Below are 8,400 nucleotides of genomic sequence, written 5' to 3' on the forward strand. Positions count from 1 at the left end.
CCCTCATCATGGGAGCCTTGATCTGCCCCCCCCACCGACACACATACAGATTTAATTGGCTGGGTGCTGCTCTCCAAGCTGCCGGGCTGCATTCCTGGCCATGTACATGCTGCAGCTGCCCACATACATGCAGCATTTTCGGTGACGTTATTGGCCACACTGGCCCAAAAAAACTGATTGTCAATAATGTCAATTTTCCTTTTATCAGTGCCAATATGCCATGGGCCAATATATTGGTGCACCTCTACTGGATAGATGTAATATCAGACTTAACTGATATAGGTTAATCAGTCGATTGAACTTCTGTCCCAGATCCATTCCAAATTCAAGTCAACTCAGAGCCCCCCAGCATCCCAGGATGCTTTGCACATCCCTTGCAAACCCCCACTCACAGGGTGGTCAGGTGGGTCTTGCCCCAAACTGTCTGCTTCAGTCAAACAGAGAAGTGTGCTCTAGCACACCCCAGCTTCTGGCCACCCCCACTGCAGGCATGTGGCTGCATTTCCAGAATTAAAAGTGAATGTTTGTTCACTCGCTTACAGGTTCAATCTACATAGCTTAAAACTAACCTGCAAAGATTAAGTAGATTCAGCCTTGGTCTTTTTGACTGTCTGTACTTAGCCTCAGCATTCAGAAAAAGGCTTGGTGGGCAATTGGCAGATGTGTCTTGGTGCAATAATTTCTAAAAACCTCAAACAAAAGAAGAACATGCAAAAGAAGAGCACCATCATTTGTTAATGTTTTTCATAAGAGGTACCTATCCCTCTGTCCCACTTCAAGCCCTTTGTTTTTATAATTCTCTTAATTTCTTATTCTTGCCCCATTGAACATTTTGCCGCTTCTCCACCTCAAATTACACCACAGCATAAGGATTGGATTCAATTACATATATTTTTATATGACTGAATAAGCTTCTCTTTCTCCCTCTTTCCTGTCACACTATCTAATGCTTATGGAAAGATGATTAAGTAAAAAGGATGCTAGAACATAATAAAAAAATGAAATGACAATATTTAAAGTTTTAAATGATGACAAGATGACTACGTATACACAAAAACTCTGACCTACCTTTCTGACCAGCTTTAATCCAATTAATATATTCCTTCAGGCTACTTCCTCTCTTTCTTTAGTTCCATTTCTTCCCTTTCTTTTAAGAGGAAAACTACTTTTCATCCTTTTTCATATGCCCCTGTGTTTTTTAATCCTTCCTCCTCCCAACTACAACACCCAAAAAATAACTTAAAAAAATCTGCCATGCAGTAGCCCTTAATTCTCTTTTTCCCACGCTGCTCCTCAGTTCTCGATTTTCCTCCCTTTTATTTGCCGTTTTTCTCTTATGCCCCTGCAATGTATTTTCTCCTTCTTCACTCCACTACAGTTGCTCAAATTTAACCATCCTTGACACAAACCCCAGGGTGACTGCTTTGGGAGTTTCCCTCAAACAACTCAGTTTATGGCTTTCACAAGGTCAGCCTTTAGCTAGTAGATTTTAGGTGCTGTTTCATCTCCTACAGTGTGCCCCAACCAGTGTGCCATGGCACAAAAGTGTGCTGTTAGAAGTGAACAGGTGTGCTGCAGAATGTTGCCACAGCAAAGAGCTACAATAGGTATGAGGATGGGGAATGCTTTAACAGGCGTGCAGCAGAAAATGTTTATGAATGCAAGTGTGCCTTGGGCTGGAAAAGCTTGGGAAACATTATCCTACAACAAGGGTCAGCGACTACAGCCACTGGATCCAACCAAAGGAATCAGAGGGCTTTGGTGGCATTCCAGCAGCATGGGCTGCTGCACCCGAGTTGGATGGCTGGGAGCTGGGGCCATGGCGCAAACAGGAGGGGCAAAAAGAAGTGGCAGTAGCTAGGTCACAACACTAGCCCACATCAGATGCAAGCCAGATTGTTAAGAACCTGCAGCTCCAAAAGGTTGCTGGCTGCTATCCTACAGAATTTTTTCCAGCGATCTGACTTGCATTTCTTAACCTGTGCTTTTTATTTACATTTTTAATACGTTACATAAAATAGGCTTTAATGGTAGAAATATTAAAATGTGCAGGAGTCAGGAAATTAACAATAAGTATTCCCATGGTAACCTTCCAATACCCCAGTACAATCATAGCATATATTACAGCAGTTTCTTTCATTGCAAGCTGAAAAATGCTACACAACATGGCTTACTAGTGAACATAATCATGGAGACAAAAGTAAGGGCTGTTCTGGAGGCATTAGTGCCATATTTTCCCATTCCTATGCAACTAAAATAAGAACTGCAGTGTTGCACTATCAACTTTTAGTATTTTCTCCTCCTTTTTCTCCATACAAAAACCTGAACATATACTGCCCAGAAGTGACAAGTGACAACAGCAAGAGAAAGGCAGGGAAGTGGGTATTTACATGCGTTAGAAAAATAAGTTTCAGTGCACTAGAAAAATAAGATTTAATCCATTCTCATCCTTTAAAATAGGAATCTTTAATACACATTAGAAGTTTAGAATAAACAACTCTCTCAATTAAGTTTCAATAGAAGACGAACATTTCAGCCCAAGAAAACTCACAAAAAATATCCATAATCAGGGATAGTATCCTTGCTTTATAATATTCCTGCTTCCACACCTTGGAATAAAACATCTATTTGGGAGAAGAAAAAAGAAGGAGAAAGGGAAGCCCGAATTCTAGTTTAGCTGGGGGTTGGGAACATAAGAGTTCAAAATTCAATCTATGTTTATAGACTCTAATCCAATTTCACGCCTCCTCTTATTCCCCTATTCCTGTCTTGGAGATTCATGTCTTATTAGATTCATGTAACAGCTACAGCCCATAATGAGACAAGTCAGTTTATATTGTAGATGTGGTGTTTTGTACAAAACACTGATGCTAATTATATAAGCTTTCTACCATATTTTGTTTGCTGAACCTACATGCTTAAGCTGCTCGCCACATTACCGTGAGCAGTTCATTAGCAGTAAGTTTGTAGGCCTGGGCAGTATTAACCTTTCTTCAAAACTGTCCCAAGCTGAGAATGTGGACCTTGTGCTGTTAATTACAGGAGGCACTGCCAGACTCCCATGTGGTTATATGATCCAGCATTACCTCTGCGAACAAGAGCTACAAGAAGGCCTGCTTCCGCGCACAAAAACATAAGCTGCAGTGAGAACATGTGGCTTCTCAGTCTCTCAAACAGATTCTTCCACCCCATAATTGGCCTATAAATTTTATTCATAACTTGAAATGGAAAGGGATCGAAATGAGCTATCTCTGTTTTTAAATGTTGTCATTACTCTCCTGCCTGCAAGCAGTTAAGAATCACCTCTTGTTGTATCTGAATTGTTAGTATAGTTTATGGCTTCATAAGAGCCAAGTATAACCAGGATCTCTCCAAATAGGATTTTCAAATCCAGAAATCTTTGATCAATCACCAATTAAATTGAAAATGACACCAGATTTAGACAGACCTGGATTTCAGGCCAATATGCGAAGCTTGTGCCCCCTCCTGGGTATATCCCTCAGCACAAATTCTTATGAATAAATGGATTGGAAGCAAAGTTCTCATAGGTATGGACTATGCAACAAAGTTATCACTTAGAGGAATTCCAGCCTCTGATTGTGTAAATTAATTTGAAGACCAATAAAGAAAAAGGAGGATAGAAAGCAAAAATGGATTAAAATGTATTTACTTATTCAATAATTATAACTACATAAATAAATCAAAACCTACCTAGGTTATCTAAAGACAAAATAGCAGACCCAAAGGGTAAAAATATTCCTAGAGGTTTTCCATGCATTTCTTTCAATGTAGTAATTCTACACTGAAGAGCAACAAGCATTTTTGAACACAGCCAATTTCTGAGTAGGGATGGGGAAAATGCAAGAACACAAACTCTATTTCAAAACAAGGCCCCACAGACATATTTAAACAGCATATTAGATATGTATGGGTTTATTTACAAATTAAGCAGCAGCAACTGTTCCTGAGTTTTATGTAAAACACTAAAAGCCTCACACAAATAAGAGGTTTTACAAGTTAGACACCAAATTCAACAAGACTTCACTATATACATGCCTACAGGTGCATGTGCGTGCGCGTGTGGACGCGCACATATGTGGGTGCATGCGCATGCTTGCGTAAGAACTTAGTAGCACTGTAGATCCCTTGTACAAACAATGCAGCAGGAGAAATTCACTTATGTATACAATAAAAGGGAAAATGGTTGGTTTGGTCTTCCCTTTCCCCTTTTTAAAGTTTATTCTTTTGAAGCTCCTACCTAAATTAGTACATGACACCAACTGTAAGAGGCCTTAAGTATAGACTGACCATAAAAAACCAGGACACTGCTCCATCTCAAGTCAGCAGTGCTGCTGCAGGCAGTGGCAGACGCTGGCAGGCAGGGGCACAGGCGCAGTCCAGCGGGGAGGTAAAGCAGCCTGGCACACCATGCCGTTCTCCCATTCTGCCTCTCTGCTGGACTGGGTCGCGCACCCTTGCAATTCTAAGACTCGTTTTAATTGGGGCCAGCCTTCAAAATCCAGGGCTGCCCCGGCCAAACTGTGATGTATGGTCACTCTACTTACGCAGCTACCTAGTAAACTTGAGTTCTACCCTGAAATGCAGACTCCCAGTTCAAGTTGTTGCAGCTGAGAAACCAAGCCAGACTTTTTAAATTTAACTACACCATTTGTGCGCTTTCTTGAAGAGAGAATTTGCATGCCTTCTTTCCATAGCCACAGCAAGCTCAGACTGACAGAAGTCAAAACCACAGCTCAGATTGAAAGTCCTTTGTTTCCAGTTTTAGGCCCGGGAAACAACTTCAGGCAGAGAGATTTACTACGCACTAAATAGGCATTTCAAGAAAATAATGCCAGTTAGTTACTGGGTTCTGCACAAAAAACTATTTCATCCTTTAAAACCAAAACACAGGCAAACATACAAAAGGCAACGCAAAAGGAAGATACTTTTGGTAAGAGGGAGAAAGTAGTTATTGAGGGGGGAGGAGAAGAGGAGGAGAGGATTTTGTTAACATGATATTGGAGAAGGCCAAGCTGTGGAACAATACACTGAACTCTAGGAGTAGAAAATAAGACAGCTTCTTTTCTTTTCTGTTTTTAAGTATCTGTTACTCATTGATTTAGCACACGCTGGCCTTGTCTACTCTAAAGAAATTTACCATCTTAAGAACAATTTAAGTCCTCTAAATAGGCTTGTGAAATACATCCCATCCATACACAAGAGGGCTCTAAATTGTGTATGTGCATGCCAAACATTATTCAGTTGCCAGAGTTGGATGGAGGTTACTAGCAAAAGCATGAAATTATTCACAGTCCTACCATTCTTCTCTTACAGTGCATAGGTGGCCTTTCTGACAGAATCAACTCATTCTAGGAGCTGTACTGGATGGAGAGGGACCAAGGCAACCAAGACAGCACAAAACCGCATTCCAATGGATGCAGAGCAAATTTGCATCTGTTCAAAATACAAATCAGCACAACTCATAAAAACAAAACAAACTCTGCTTCAACCAAATCGAAACTACTAAATTGGTCACAGGCCCCACAGCAGAGAACTGGCTTCATATTTCCTATTTAATACTGATCAGGAAGATGCATTAAAAAGGGATTTAGTGGCAAGTAACATAGCAATCATAAGTTAACTGAAAAATTGAGAATAATTGTGTGTTGTAGATTTTTTTCTTTAGCATTCTTTTGGCATCCTGAAACATGCCCACTGGTTATAATTTAGTATCAAAACCAAAAACAACAGATTCTAATACATGTACATGAGGATAGGGCTGAGAGAAGATAAAAATATGTAGTTAAGACACACAGGAACTTTACTAAGTTTTGTTAAATAGGTAACAAAGCTGGTGCCTTGTTCTGCTGTCCCCATTCCCTTTGAATTTTAGAAAGCTTTTTTTAAGGCCCTGAGGAAGGGAAAGCAATGGGCAATTTCTGCTCAAACAACAATATTTCTTACAGGCAGGACTAGTTGCGGGGTGGGAAGAATAGAAGATGGATGTGTAGAGAAGATTGCACAAACTGAACTTAGATGAATCATTTCAACAAATACCTTCCTTCATCCCTGTTAAACTCACACCTTCTTTCCCAAAACCAAACAACTAGGAAAAAAACGAAAAACCCAATGTGGTTCCATCTAATACAAATACCGAAGTCAAACTGATTTGGCTTCATTGCGTCAGGAATGTATCTCAGTCCAAATTAAATTTTCAAAAAATCACAGGGCCCTGTATGCTCTGGCTATGGGGAAAAGACACACTAATGGTTAGTTACTGCATGTTGTAACAACCCCCCACTCCTGAAGCATAAAATAAAACCTGTTCTAGGGAACAATCCTAATGATCAGTAAATATACCTTTAGTCTTTAATTAAGATGAAAACTCCAAGTGCTTAGAATTAGCTGGAAATAGCAATACAGCTGGCCACCTTTGGCAGATTCACAACTAGTTTGCTTCATCATTTTACAGTTTCCTCTTGATAGCTGTATCTTCATTTAACTGCCAAGTTTGTCTTGGGGGTGGGGGGCAGAGGGGGAAAAGAGAGAGAGAGAGAAAGATTTTGCCTCTTTATGAGATGGAGGGGAATTTATTGTGTTCCAAGATAAAAGAAAACCTCTACCAGAAAGTGCACAGGATTTGTGTTTCTTAAAACCACTTATTTGCTTTAGAGGCTTTTCTCTGCAGACTGGATTTATACAGCATGATACTCAGGAAAAATTACTTTTAACAAATCTTATATATCCAGGTTTGTTTATATTTCATTGCAAAAAAACATTTACCAATAGGAAGGGAATGAACAATACGTACAATTTTTGATCCAATTACTACACAGGGGAAACGTTTTTCTGTTTAACCTAGAGTTTGCTAAAGGATTTTAATAACTGAAACCTTCTTTATGCTTGTGATGGTAGGAATGAAGTCACCATAAGAAACCTCTTGTCCAAAGCTAACTTGGCAAGAGCTACTATTTTTTCTATCTTTGCTCATGAATTCTTTGTTCTGACAAGCGTCAGCTTCTAGATGGTGACAACTGCTAAGTCAGGAAGGTAAAAGGTACATAACACAGCAGATCCAGTGGGAGATAACCATAGGAAAGGTTTTGTCAAGACAGCCTTCACAGAGAGAGAGATCATAGCTAACTCACAGGACTACCGGGAAAGCACTGCCTGTGCATTCAGAGCAGTGAGGAAGGTTGTGGAAAACCTGCGAAGGTGTCAGGATTTACCAGCCAAATCAAGTTATGTATACGACCAACAGATGATGGCGACGACTTCCCTTTACAAGCCCTGCTAGGCTACAGGTTCAATCTTTTGCTGATTTTCCACTCCCCCTCCTCCACCACCACACCCCAGCTTTCCACAAATTAGAAGTTAGAAACAGAGCAAAGCAAAAAAAAAAAAAAAGCTAGCCATCTTTATTCACAACCAGATCAATAGTAAATGTGGTTCACATGTATGAACAAGAGGTGACTCCTTTCAAAAGCAATCTGCCATACTTCCAAGTGATGACCCGAAAAAACATACAAACAATCTCCCTTTCTAAACCAGAGGACAGGCAAACTCACATAGTATTTCTTAAAACATAATAAAGGGCAGTAATTGACTGCTGTCCAGTCACAGACTAACCCAGTCATCTTAAGGAGGAATAAAGTCACTGAGGTTGAAATGTCATTTCATTTGTGCTCCTGTAAGAAAGTCCTCACACACGACTTGCCATAATCTGATGATGGAGAGAATTAGGTTACAGGGACGGTTATTTGGATGAAATGTTGTACAAGGCACTTCTCTCCCTCTCTGGCAGCTATGCCACTGGGCGGGGAGGGGGGAAATAAAGGTTCAGTTCCACTTAGTATAAGCAAAGCTCAAAAAAAAAGAGAGGCAGGTGAAATATTGCCTCAAATTCATGTTGGGAAATGTTACAGGTTTGTAGAGGCCAAAACAAATATGCATGTTACAGGTGTTGCCAGGAGTCTCATGATAGATGATGTCTTCCTTAAAGCTTCTGTTCCTGGAGTCATACAATTATTACTCAAGAATATTTGATTAATCTAAAAGTATCTATGATTATAGTCCTCCTGGCTGCAATGAAAAAGCTGACAATATGGTTCAATGGTAAGCCAAAGGCTCAAAAACCCCCAAAATGCATGAAGTTTTAAATGCAGTCTCTGACACATTTAGAACACATTACCTTTAAAAAAAAAAAAAAAAAAAAAAAAAAAAAAAAAAAAAAAAAAAAAAAAAAAAAAAAACTTAAACCTTTGGTGTGACAAACCAATGTGGAATCAAGGGAAATGGGACTTGCAACCTGTTTCCACTGAAGTTTTAAATACAGAACATGTTCCCATGATTTTGAATTGTAAATGGTAATTGTTTTTATGTACTTAAACCCTGGGAAAA

The 8,400-nt window shown here is 39.7% G+C and overlaps 1 protein-coding gene and 1 long non-coding RNA gene across 2 annotated transcripts in view; both read right to left on the reverse strand.

Annotated features, from left to right (window-relative positions):
• The window catches only part of JARID2 (jumonji and AT-rich interaction domain containing 2), a 410,278-nt gene that overhangs the window by 354,591 nt on the left and 47,287 nt on the right, over positions 1-8,400 (reverse strand). The window lies entirely within an intron of this gene.
• The window catches only part of LOC109301798, a 14,205-nt gene continuing 6,116 nt past the window's right edge, over positions 312-8,400 (reverse strand). Inside the window, exons 2-3 of the long non-coding RNA XR_002098631.1 lie at positions 2,285-2,296; positions 312-622 (exon numbers count right to left, since the gene is read on the reverse strand). This is a non-coding gene — a long non-coding RNA (uncharacterized LOC109301798). The remainder of the gene's footprint in view (positions 623-2,284; positions 2,297-8,400) is intronic.

The sequence above is a fragment of the Gavialis gangeticus genome, unplaced genomic scaffold (genome assembly GCF_001723915.1).
Source record: "Gavialis gangeticus isolate Ggan-Ray unplaced genomic scaffold, GavGan_comp1, whole genome shotgun sequence".
Lineage (NCBI taxonomy): Eukaryota > Metazoa > Chordata > Crocodylia > Gavialidae > Gavialis > Gavialis gangeticus.